We start from the raw sequence: 11,306 nt of genomic DNA, 5'->3' as shown, positions 1-11,306 counted from the left end.
CCACACTCAATGGAAAGTTTTCCAATCGAAAATGGGAGCAAGGATTTCGGCGAGAATTTTAATTTCGCCGTCGAAAGCGGATTGGAACCAAAATGGGAAACTGAATGAATTTTCACAAAAAGAGATGCTTGTTACCTGATTGCTGTTGAAAAATTGCGGAATTCCTTGTACTATTATTCGTAAATTTCCATTTGTAACCAAAAATCAATAAAATTTGTGTTGACTTATAAATTTGCGTTTATTTATGAATTATCTCTGTATTGGAGTGGCGTAAAGTCAGGCTTTCTCGGTTTCATGAGTGGGAGGTAGCGATAGGCCGAATGTAATTTATGAATGACATGATTTTAATTTTAAAAAATTAGAAGAGAACCTTCTATGGACTGGCTATTAGAGCCTTTCTCCATTCACGTGAACTAAACCTTATTAAGTGCACCAAACGACTTGATGCTGTTCTCAGGGAATGATAAATGCTCTCATTTTGAAATTTTACTCTACCTGTGGGCAAATATTTGGTTAAATTTCATGCCTTTGAGTAAATACGGAAACGAAGTCTTTAATACTCCTTTCATCTATATCATTTTTCCATCGCCTGGAATTGAAGCCAGACCATCTTGGTGATAAACCAACACTCTAGCTACAATTGCAATCCGATCTCCTATCTTTCCAATCCCAAAGGGCATTGCTTATTCTTCATTTTCCATCGAAAACTTTTACCAATCGGAACGGATTGGCTTACTTTGAAGCGCGTATGTATTAGGGGCGTTTGTATTTGTTTTTTTTTTCAGCTAGGTTGGAAGGGGACATGAGAGAAAAATATGTGTTTGGATCGGACGCCAGGTTGCAAGAATAGCGGGTGGCTAATTGGATCCCCTTTGAGATCGAAGGGCCAGGATTCCGGAAAGCGACATCTTGTCGACGCAGCGGGAAGTGAAGATAGAAGAGAACTGGAACTGGGGACCGGGGGCGGGGGGGGACAAATTTCTTTCTCCTCCACCCCAAAGGGAGAGGAGGCGTGGCTTTTTCCGGAAAAGAAATACGCGCGCATTCTTTTCGCTTTCATTTGTCACGGGAGAGGAGAGAAAAAAGGCGGGAAAGAAAGAAAAAAAAAGATGGACAAAGGCTTTCGTCGCGTAGCGGACTCTGGTGGCAGGAAACTCAACTCCTCCTCTCTCTCTCTCTTTACAGCTTCCCTTCGACAGGAGTGTTGCTGCGCTGACTTCTTTTTTTATTTTGTATTTCAAGGTGGTGATTGAGAGAGAGAAAAGCTCGAATAAGCGCGAAAAGGACTCTCCAATCCTGACTTCTTCCGCATTTATTCTTTTGGAGAACCGTTCATGGAATACTTTCCCGATTTTACCCCACCTTTGTTTGCTATTTGCTTTGTTGTCAAATCAGAGAGAGAACCGAAGGTGCCACTACTTATTTAAGTATACCGGAACTAGCCACGGTGATGACTTTTACGGAGTCACCCGCAATCCCGGTCAAGGCGAATGATTTTTCCTCTATGGATTTTTCGTGCCACAGCTGTTTATATATTTCTCCGTTTTCCGTTTATTGTAGAATTTTCTATTTTACAAGAGCCTTTTTGGTGGTGAAATAATAGGCCAGTAACATGCAGAATATGTGCAGAAACCTGAACCACTATAATGGGCGTAAGTAACATATTTCTTGAAAAAATAAATATGTCAGCTATTAATTTACAAATCGCTGAGTAAATTAATTTTCCACCCTCAAAATGTTAGCATGTAAATTATTTTTCATCTATTGGTTATGTAATAACAAACTCCTAACGATGTGGCATTATCCTTGAGGTGCCTAATGCAACACGCGATGTGATTGGACACATGTTGGGTTACTGAGTTTCAAGGGTTATTTACATATTTAGGGAATGCCCAAAGATAAGCTATTTACAAGTATTATTGTTAGAATTTATGACGTGACAATACTTTTATATGAATGAATGAATGAATTTATTACTCCAAACTGAAATGTACACATTTTGATAACAACGCAAATAAAAGGAGCTTTAGGTAGCTTAAATGATAAAAAAAACAGCGTGTTGCCTTAACAATCTGCGAATCCGCCATTTTCGGCGCAATTTCTCACCGGATGCATAGCTCATTGGGCGAAGCGACCGACCGGTGATTGCTGGGACCCGATTTCGATTTCAGCTTCGATATCCGCTGTCGTTCGATGATTTCGTTTCCCGCCGGATTGCATCGATTATATCTCCCCTCTTCAATCTGAACTCCATTCATCTTTCAATCTTGTTCGTTCTCCTAACTCAAAAGGGCATTACTCGTAAAACTTCAACCACGAGAAACGTAACATCGCAGGAATAGTAGGAAATATTCAACACTTATCTCCTCCTGCTTCATCTAATTTTCTTTTTCTTTCCAGGCACTGGGTGACATTTTCTTGTATTTGAATATATGCATCCATGTTTACATTAGCTCATTCTCAGTAGGTTTTCGTAGGTTTTTCACATCTTGTGTGGGCGTTTTCCTTCAGTTGTTTTTTTTTCCAATAAGGACGAAAGTCAGTATCCTTAGGTTTTTCCCACGTTTGATCACATATTTTTACACTTGGTAAATAGTTACTTTGTTAACTTATAATTTTGAATTTGCAACTTGACAACGTATTGAACTGCAATAATTTAATTTCTGACGAGGGGTGAGATGGAAGATGGGACTTTCTAGTCCCAATCTCGCCCAATGAAAACGCATTTTTTAATTATTTATACTGACTCGGTTCTAACATTAAATGTTTTTATTTTAGAAAATTTTAATCTTTTTTGTCCATAAACATAAGGTCGCAACTACTTAGTTACTGGCTATCCAACCTTTGCGAGTTTTATTTAAAACTGTATTTTTAAGGGCATTTAAATATAAGGTTGGATGAAAATGCGCAATTATAATTGTTTGAAATAATTAATCTCAAAAAGGGTGACGTTGTGCAATAATTGTATGGTTGATACTTTCTCAAATCTTTCATTTAATTAAATTCATAGAATAATTGTTTCAGACAGTTATAATCGCTTAAATAAAAAAATGCTCAAAATTGTCTACTCTACTGCCTCCTGAAGTATTGCTGATTCCTACTGAAACATCCCTTATATCAGCATTTGATATACAGTGGAACTTGGTTATAACGACATCGGCTGTAACGTCAACTCGGGTTTAACGTCATATTTTATATAGACCAGCCAAAATTGAACATTTTATGTTGTACGAAAACCCGTTTATATCGTCGACAAATATTGCGACGCTCGGGTATAGCGTCAAAAATTTTGCAATTCTTAGGTTGCAAAAGTGCTTCACTGCTGCACTGCTTCAACACTCAGCGCGCTTCAAGACGTTTGTTGCACAACGGAGAGAATTTATATTTCTGAAAGAACCGTTCAAAAGAAGATCACAGGTTTTTTCGACAGTAAAGTAAGGTTTTTATTAGGCTATAAAATATTTAATTGTGAATATCATTTGTTTATTAACTTTTTTTTATTACACATATTCCAATGTACGAGTAGATTTCAATAAACAGTGTTGTGTATAGCGGAACATTTGCGTTTTTACTTTGTCCTTTCACTGAGATTAAAGGCTGCTTTTTTTATAACGTCAATCGGATATAGCGTTAAAAATCTTCTGGTCCCTTTGATGACGTTATAACCAAGTTCCACTGTATTTTTCTTTTAGTAACTTTGTACACTTGTCTCTCATTACTCTAACTCAGTGAGCCCACCATTGACTAAGCCAAGTGTGAGTAATAGGCGTCGTAGGGGGTCATTATTTCCTCTCCCTGGGTTACCTGGCACTCCTACATATTAGGTTAGGGGTGTACGTGGGACTTTCCCTGGGATTTGAACCCTGGACCATTAATTCAGTAACCAAGCGTTCTGCCCTCTAGCCCATTACGCTCAAATTTCTTTTAGAGCGATGGATATGAACAATTAAAATCTTTTTTCTCTCATTTATTGTTGCTAAGTTGATGTTGTGATCTTTTTATTTTGGGCGAGAAGTATGCGAATCAAACTTAGGTACTGGTAATTATTCTGTCATTAATATTGATATCAGACCGAGGCGAGCGGCAGAGATGTAGAAAGACTTGAATTTGATCCATCCATTTTTGCAAATGCCTGAATATCATGTAACTTTTGCACATGTCATTCAAAATCTTGCATTCGATTATCAATTCAAGGGAGCAATTTTTAATTGGTCACTTAGCACCGTGGCATAAATCATGCTACAATCTTAGCAATAACTAGTCTCTCTCCTTTACTCCCTCAAGGGATGTGAAGAGTCACAGAGCTGGTCATTTTCGTAAGTGCAAGCATTATTTACGATCAATGTATTATTTCGAATACGCATTGAGAATTAATTGATTATTTCTTCCCAAGGAAAGCTAATTATTCTCATTTTTCAACTAGCTTTTAAATATCAACACCATCAACGCATATGTTTATATTTTTTATCCGCAATGTTTAATTAAAATTTTTATTCCAATGCAATTTAGTACGACCGTAATATGAGGATAAGTGGGATTAAAATAATCTGAAGAAAAAGACTCGGAGAGAAAGATTAGACAAAATAATTTGGCCAGGAATGAAGAATATTAATGGCACATTGAACTAAAGTAAAGAATTACCTCTATTATATTGGTTTATATTAATTAACACTAGTGTACCATAATTAAACGGGTTGGCCCTGGAAGATTGAAGGAGGAATTTTGGAGCCTTCTTCAAAGCATAGAAATCTGTGAATTTCCGTTTATGTCCGTTACTACTGCTTATGGTACAAAAAGCAATTTATCGATGTTGTGCTCGAATTTTACCGATCAATAATATGGCACTTTAAGCTGATCCTCGCATGTCGCGACGAAGCGTTCCATTACAACGTTTCTCATTCCCGCTCCACGACCCCTCGTTGGCATATGGCACACCGGAGGTAGCATCATTAGTCCTCACCGCTGTGTCATCCCTCACCTGTTCGACGAGTTGAATGGGGCAGATACGCGCGCGCCATTGCGCTCCGTCCGATGCGACGGGACATTGTTGCCAGACTGTCACCCGCACTCCGAGTTCGTCGCCGCAACAAAGGAGGTGGGTAGGCGAGTTAGCTGTCTCGTCCGACATTGTCGGTAGATCGTTCAGCGTTGCAGGCGACGCGTGTTTACCCCGTGTTCCCTTCCTGTCCTCTTTCATCATGGTCGCGTCCATGTTATCGACCTTACGTCAGTTAGGCCGTGAATGATTTCGAGGGAAACTGCTTCGAATGAAAATTTGTACTGCCCCCCTCATGCGTACGAGATGTATTTGGAATAATAATATAAAATGAAAATAAATAATAAACGTTTTTATCGCGAACTTAAAATAATACAAGTAAATTTTTGTTCAAAGAACTTTAATGCAATGAAATTATTATTCTAATTTTCATTTTCTTCATTCACATCTTTACATGATCGCAGCACCGCCATCTGATATTTTGTGGCCATTTTAAAAACTAATCTCCATCTTTAATTTTAAATTCTAAATAGCAATTGAAGCACTGTAAAAATAATAATGAATGTGATAGAATATTAAATTGTCATCTGGTTCTGAGTTATCTAAAAAATTTCATAATTCAGTTGTATAATTAACGGGAGAGTGGGTGAAAATTGATTTGCAAGATTGGACCTGGTCAAGATGACGACGGCAAAGCGAGTTTATAAAAACTTGATAAATTAACGGGAACTAAATATTTAAATTTCTCGCGAGTTTGGAGAGCCCGATTGTCAAAATTTAAAAAATTATATTTGTATACAAGCCCCTGAAGTAAAAACAATTGCAGCTGTATCCATAGCTTATATTTTCTGTTGCAGCCGCTAAGTTGAGGCGTGTTTTCATGTGCTCGGCGATTTTGTGCTTACACTTCATTGCTTGTTCGTATATTTTTGGTCAATATAAATACTGTAACGATGTCATTGCCTCCATATTCGCCAGGAATGGCTCAGCACCATGTGACTTTTCCAATTTCTAAGAATAAAGATAACTTTAAATGGCTGACGTTTTAGAAGTATGGATGATATTAAAGGAAATCACTGGCAGACGTAAAGGCTATCCCAAAGAACGAGTTTAAGAAGTGTTTCGAGGATTGGAAGAAGTGTGTAATATCGAATATTTTCCATAATATCGAATATAATAATATCGAATATAATGATATCGAATCCAGGGAGTATTTTCAAGGTGACAAAATTAATTTAGCCGAATAAATATTTTTTTAAATTTCAGAAACTAAAGACCGTTGTTTTCTGAACACCTCATTCATGCCCACGGCCACGGCGTGTTGTCTGGCAGATGTTGTTCTACGTTTGGTCATATTTTATTTCGTTATTGATACTCGATTAAGAGTTCATTCGTTACTGTTTACTGCGGTTTTGTCGTGGTCGCACACATTTGATGAAGCGGAAACATGTAACTTCTTTTGGTTAAAAATAGTTTCTTTCATCGATTCTGGCCGGGAAATGTGAATACTTTTGGTCGTTGCTTGGCGTTTGCTGTACAATTTTGGCATGCAGAATTATATTTTCCTGTAATTAATATGGTGGAGGGTTGTAATAGTCACAATAATTAAATTAGAGTGAAATACAGGGTATAACCCATCACTTAGATTTTTGAAAACTTTTCCAGACAGGGGGGTACAATGGGACGCATCTTGATACAGCATAATGTTTCAAGGTTTACGTTGTGTAACTGCTCCTCTTAAAATAAACTTCACCTAACAGGCTGATTGTAGTCGCGTTGACATTACTTAATTAATTAATTTCTTTGACGAAATTGGTGGTGAAAAGTAAGGAAAAGAAAGATAAGAAACAAGCAGATTTTGGGATGAAGGGGTTGGGATGGACACTATGTTGGATTTTGATCTTCAATTGTGCTATGACGTAGTCGAAGACTATGTGCGATATCAATTTTTCATGGAGTAATTATGAACCATTATGTTACTTTATGTAATATTATTTTTTGACCACACTATAATCCGATTTGTTTGTGTATTTTTACATTTACTGTTTATATGCTATAGGTTTAGAGTTCGGTGATAAGAAAAATTTGGAATTCTAGTATATGAGTGCGGTACGCAGGTAACTATGAAATATCGCTTTATATATAGAAAAGACATTAAAGGAGAAAATGACGGATGGTTGGAAAGAGAGTGGATAGAGAGACGGAAAGGTTTTAATGACTTGAAATACCCCTTTAATTCATCACTCAAAATTAATACCAAGGCAGATAGATGGGAATGAGGGAGTACTATGCATGAATAATGCTTTTAATTACCATTGTATGTATGACCAAAACATTTATATATTATCCTGCTGACAGCAAATGTAATTATAACTCAACTTTAGAACTGATTACAGTCGTATTTAAATTAATTAATTAATTTATTTAATGAAGTGATTGGTGAAAAGGAAGATAAGGCAGATGAAGATTTTGGTTGCAGTGGGTGGCATAAAAACTTTGTGGGAGTATGATCTTCAATAGAGCTATGAAATTACCGAGGACCATATAAGACATTTTTTAATGGAGTAATTATGAGCCTCTCTGTTGCTGTTGTATTAGTCGTTCCTTAAGTAATTTTATTTAATAGTAAGCATTTACAAAAATAAAACAAATCACTCTACATATTCACCCAATGTATGTATGAATGTATGACCAAATTATATAATTAATTGATTTGGAGGTAACTGGGTAACTAACCGCGTTATATCCTCAGGCATCGGGTATTGGTGGAATGTGTAGTGAGGTTGTTGGAATAGTCTTAATCATGCGGGAAGTGAATTAATTACTCTATGGTGAACGAATATGGTCTTGTCAAAAAAATAAATTCATTTGCTGGGCTGAAGGAAGAAAGGATGTGCGACAGCTTTTAAATCTGGGAGGAAAATGAAATTTGAAATGAAATTGAGTGGGTACTCATATCTGTCTGCTGACTTCCTTATATAACAATTTTAGCTTTGAAATCGCTTTGGATTATAATCACCTTTCGCAATGTGATTAGCGTTTCTATGTATTTTTTTAAGTTGGGGACGCTGTATGTTTCTATTTAATCAGATTTTGTTGCAATTGAAGTAAAATTTAAACACTCATGTAACATTCAATGCTCTTTGAACAGAGGACTTCTTTTTTTCTAGGACATCTCCGTAAATCATCGAGGAAAACTGCAAAATTTTTAACTCAACTCGCATATAGCTTTGGCCTTAATTACATCCGCATTGACTAAATAATGCAGTATTCTCTGTATTATTAATCACCAATCGAATTTTTATGGGGCCATTACCTCTCTCAAATTTTCGACTGTCATTTCTTTTTTTTTTGGTTTCGAAATGACGAACGATTTTAACGACTGTCGATTTTTTCCCGTGACCGCTCGACCGCGGTGTAGCGATCGATTTGGAGTGACTATCCTGTCGCGGAAGAGAACTCTTTGAATGCCTGGGAAGTCGATACGTTAAAAGTAGGGGAACTTTACCCCATCCAGCATTCGTAATAAATGGAGGAGGTTTGATATACGAGGCCCGATCTGGAAATGACGTAAGGGTAGGGAGGGAAGGGACTGGTTCGGAGTAGGGGTGTAAGTAAGAGTGGGTAAGGAGGGTGGAACAGTGGGAAGCTTAATTAAAACAACGAGCTATCGTAAAATTTATTTATCACCCTTCAAATACCCCCTTCATTCCCTAAGCTCCCCTTCCTCTACTCGGGACCGGCCCATCAATCTTGAAGCGGATTTATCGAGATTTTACGTGAAAACCCCCCTTCATTCATTTTTTTCATCCGAAACTCCTATCGCGCCTGCCATTTTTAACGTCATTATTGTGATTATTATCGCTCCCGCCCCTTCACTGCGATCCTTTGGACGTGGCCGCGCCCCGCGACATTCATTTGAAAGGTGGAATGATCTTTGATCATCATCATCATCATCTACGCCGCGGCTGCGTCGCTACCCACCGATTGCCTCGCCGGATTTCGAGTGTCATTTCCGAATCTGTCAAATGTGACGTTATCCGCGTTTCAAGTTATCTTGATCTCGTGGCAAAATAATTGAGATCCTATATTGACATTTCCGAGGTGCGACTCAAAAATTCAGGATTTTTCGAAATATGATGTGGTATGGATTAAAATTAAACATGGTCAGATTTCACTAATCTCAGTTAGATTTCATAATATCTATGGATTTTTTGGCCATGGATTCAATTTTTTTACAGTCATTTACAAACTTTGAGACGGCTTGCGGAGTGGTAGTTAGATGTAGTTGAAATACAGGCCTTGAAAATGACTTTCGGTAGTCAAAACCACGGTCGGCTATAAAAAGAGACTCAACGGTACTATTTCATTGAATTTTAAGGATAAATGAACTTTTATTCAAAAATAGGTAATTCTAAAGGACGTTTACGTTGCGGGTACGCCATTCTAAACAAATAAACCACTTGCGGCTCCTAAAATCGAAAGCAAAAATGTGTATATTAATAAATACTTGCAATTTTCCACGATTTCAAAATTTGTTGCGACAAAGGTTTAAATGTTAATACATCACATCAAAGTTACTACATCACCTTAAAGATGATGTAGTAACATTAGAACCTAGGTCGTTATTAAGTTATAATCGTGGAAAATTGCAAGTCTTTATTTCAACATGGAAAAATTCCACTCTATCACGGTTGAATCTTCGGATTTTTAAAAATCTCCATGCGTATCTCCTCCCCTTGCATCACCCGCATTTTTATTTTCTTCTAAACATTCCCTTTCGATAAATTTTGGAGGCGTGAAGACAGCATACGCTTATCATTCTATGTTTACAAAAATTCGCGCCAACCACATATTTCATTCGCGCAAGGCGGCCGAGACAGGTTATCTTTTCCCCTTGTAAGAACGGGTCAGCGCAGAGGATGAGTGGTAACTGAGCACAGCCAGCTTTTGGTGGGAGATAGGAAAAAAATGAATGGCGCTCGGCGAATCTCGTGACGTGGTAAACGGGACGCGGTGTGGGACGGCAAGTCACCCAAGTGAAACGCCATTGAATATGCCCCTTCTTCCTGATAAAATTTGCGCATACTGAGCTGAGCCATTTATAAATGGTTGTATTCTCTTAAATTTATCATTTTTACGTCGAGTTACATCAGATTCTGGGAACTGGGTCCTTTCTCTCGAGGAATGGTAATAATAGATTTGGCGAGAAAGGATATCGTTCTACGCATTAATATAACCATTATCCGTGAACAAACAGAACATCTTCCATATTAATTCGAATAAATTCAGCTTTTACCTGAGAAATATCGTGAAATAAGACATAGAATGGTAAACAAAGAAATCGCGCTACCCATTAATTTTATTTAACAGCTAACAAAAACGTGTTTCAATTACTATCCAACTATCAGCAGGTATTCACAAGTCCGAATAAATGATTGAATGATTAAATGATAATGACATAAGACAACAGAAAAACGTGATGAACTGTTAAATGAAATTAGGAAGCTGTACGATATATTTATCTTTCATAACTATTTCGAGTTTAATGCATTGCATTGGGTGCTACGAATATTGTGCTTAATGATTAGGTCTTAATATATTTCCAGTGTGAAATATTCGTGCAGTTTAAGATTAAAGCGAAAAATCCACACTCTTTTGTACTTGGTACTAAAAATCACGAGAAAGCCTCTCATTTTAAACTATTGTTTTACCAAGTTATTGATAGTGAGCAAACAATATCCATCAATGTTGATTCGTACATAGCATTTCGTGTGACCTAAATGTACCGCTCATGGACTCCTTAATTTTAAGTATCAAATCTGCGTAAAATGTTACGTGAGGGTTCTTGTATACGATCAAACAATTTCTGCAAACATAGTATTTGCACGGAGCATTTTGGCTTTGATTGAACTGTTGAACGACTGTGGTGTACCTAATTACATGGAATTAATTACGCAATTAAAGTGATTTGCGCATATCAATTCTAATTAATTCTAATTGCGCCAGTTAATTTAAAACATTTCATTCAAAACCATTTGAAATTATTTTGAGTGGAATAGGTGACATTAACACAAAAATGTATATGACTTTTTAATGCCTGATTTTTCACTTGCTGGAGTGCGAAAGAAGTTTCAACTTTACTCAATTTTTCCATAAAATGCGTATACATGGCTGTTTTGTGATTAATTTGATTTCAGAGAAGTTTTAAAAATATCGGCAAAGAACTCATGGAGAAGTCAGGGAAAGTGAAGATTGAAAGTTTGTATGAACCCTAATAAGTAGATAAATTATACTTTGATGCTTTTTC

Source organism: Ischnura elegans, chromosome 8, assembly GCF_921293095.1.
Source record: "Ischnura elegans chromosome 8, ioIscEleg1.1, whole genome shotgun sequence".
Taxonomy (NCBI): domain Eukaryota; kingdom Metazoa; phylum Arthropoda; class Insecta; order Odonata; family Coenagrionidae; genus Ischnura; species Ischnura elegans.
The sequence above is the reverse complement of the archived record's forward strand: the minus strand, read 5'-3'. Positions refer to the sequence as shown.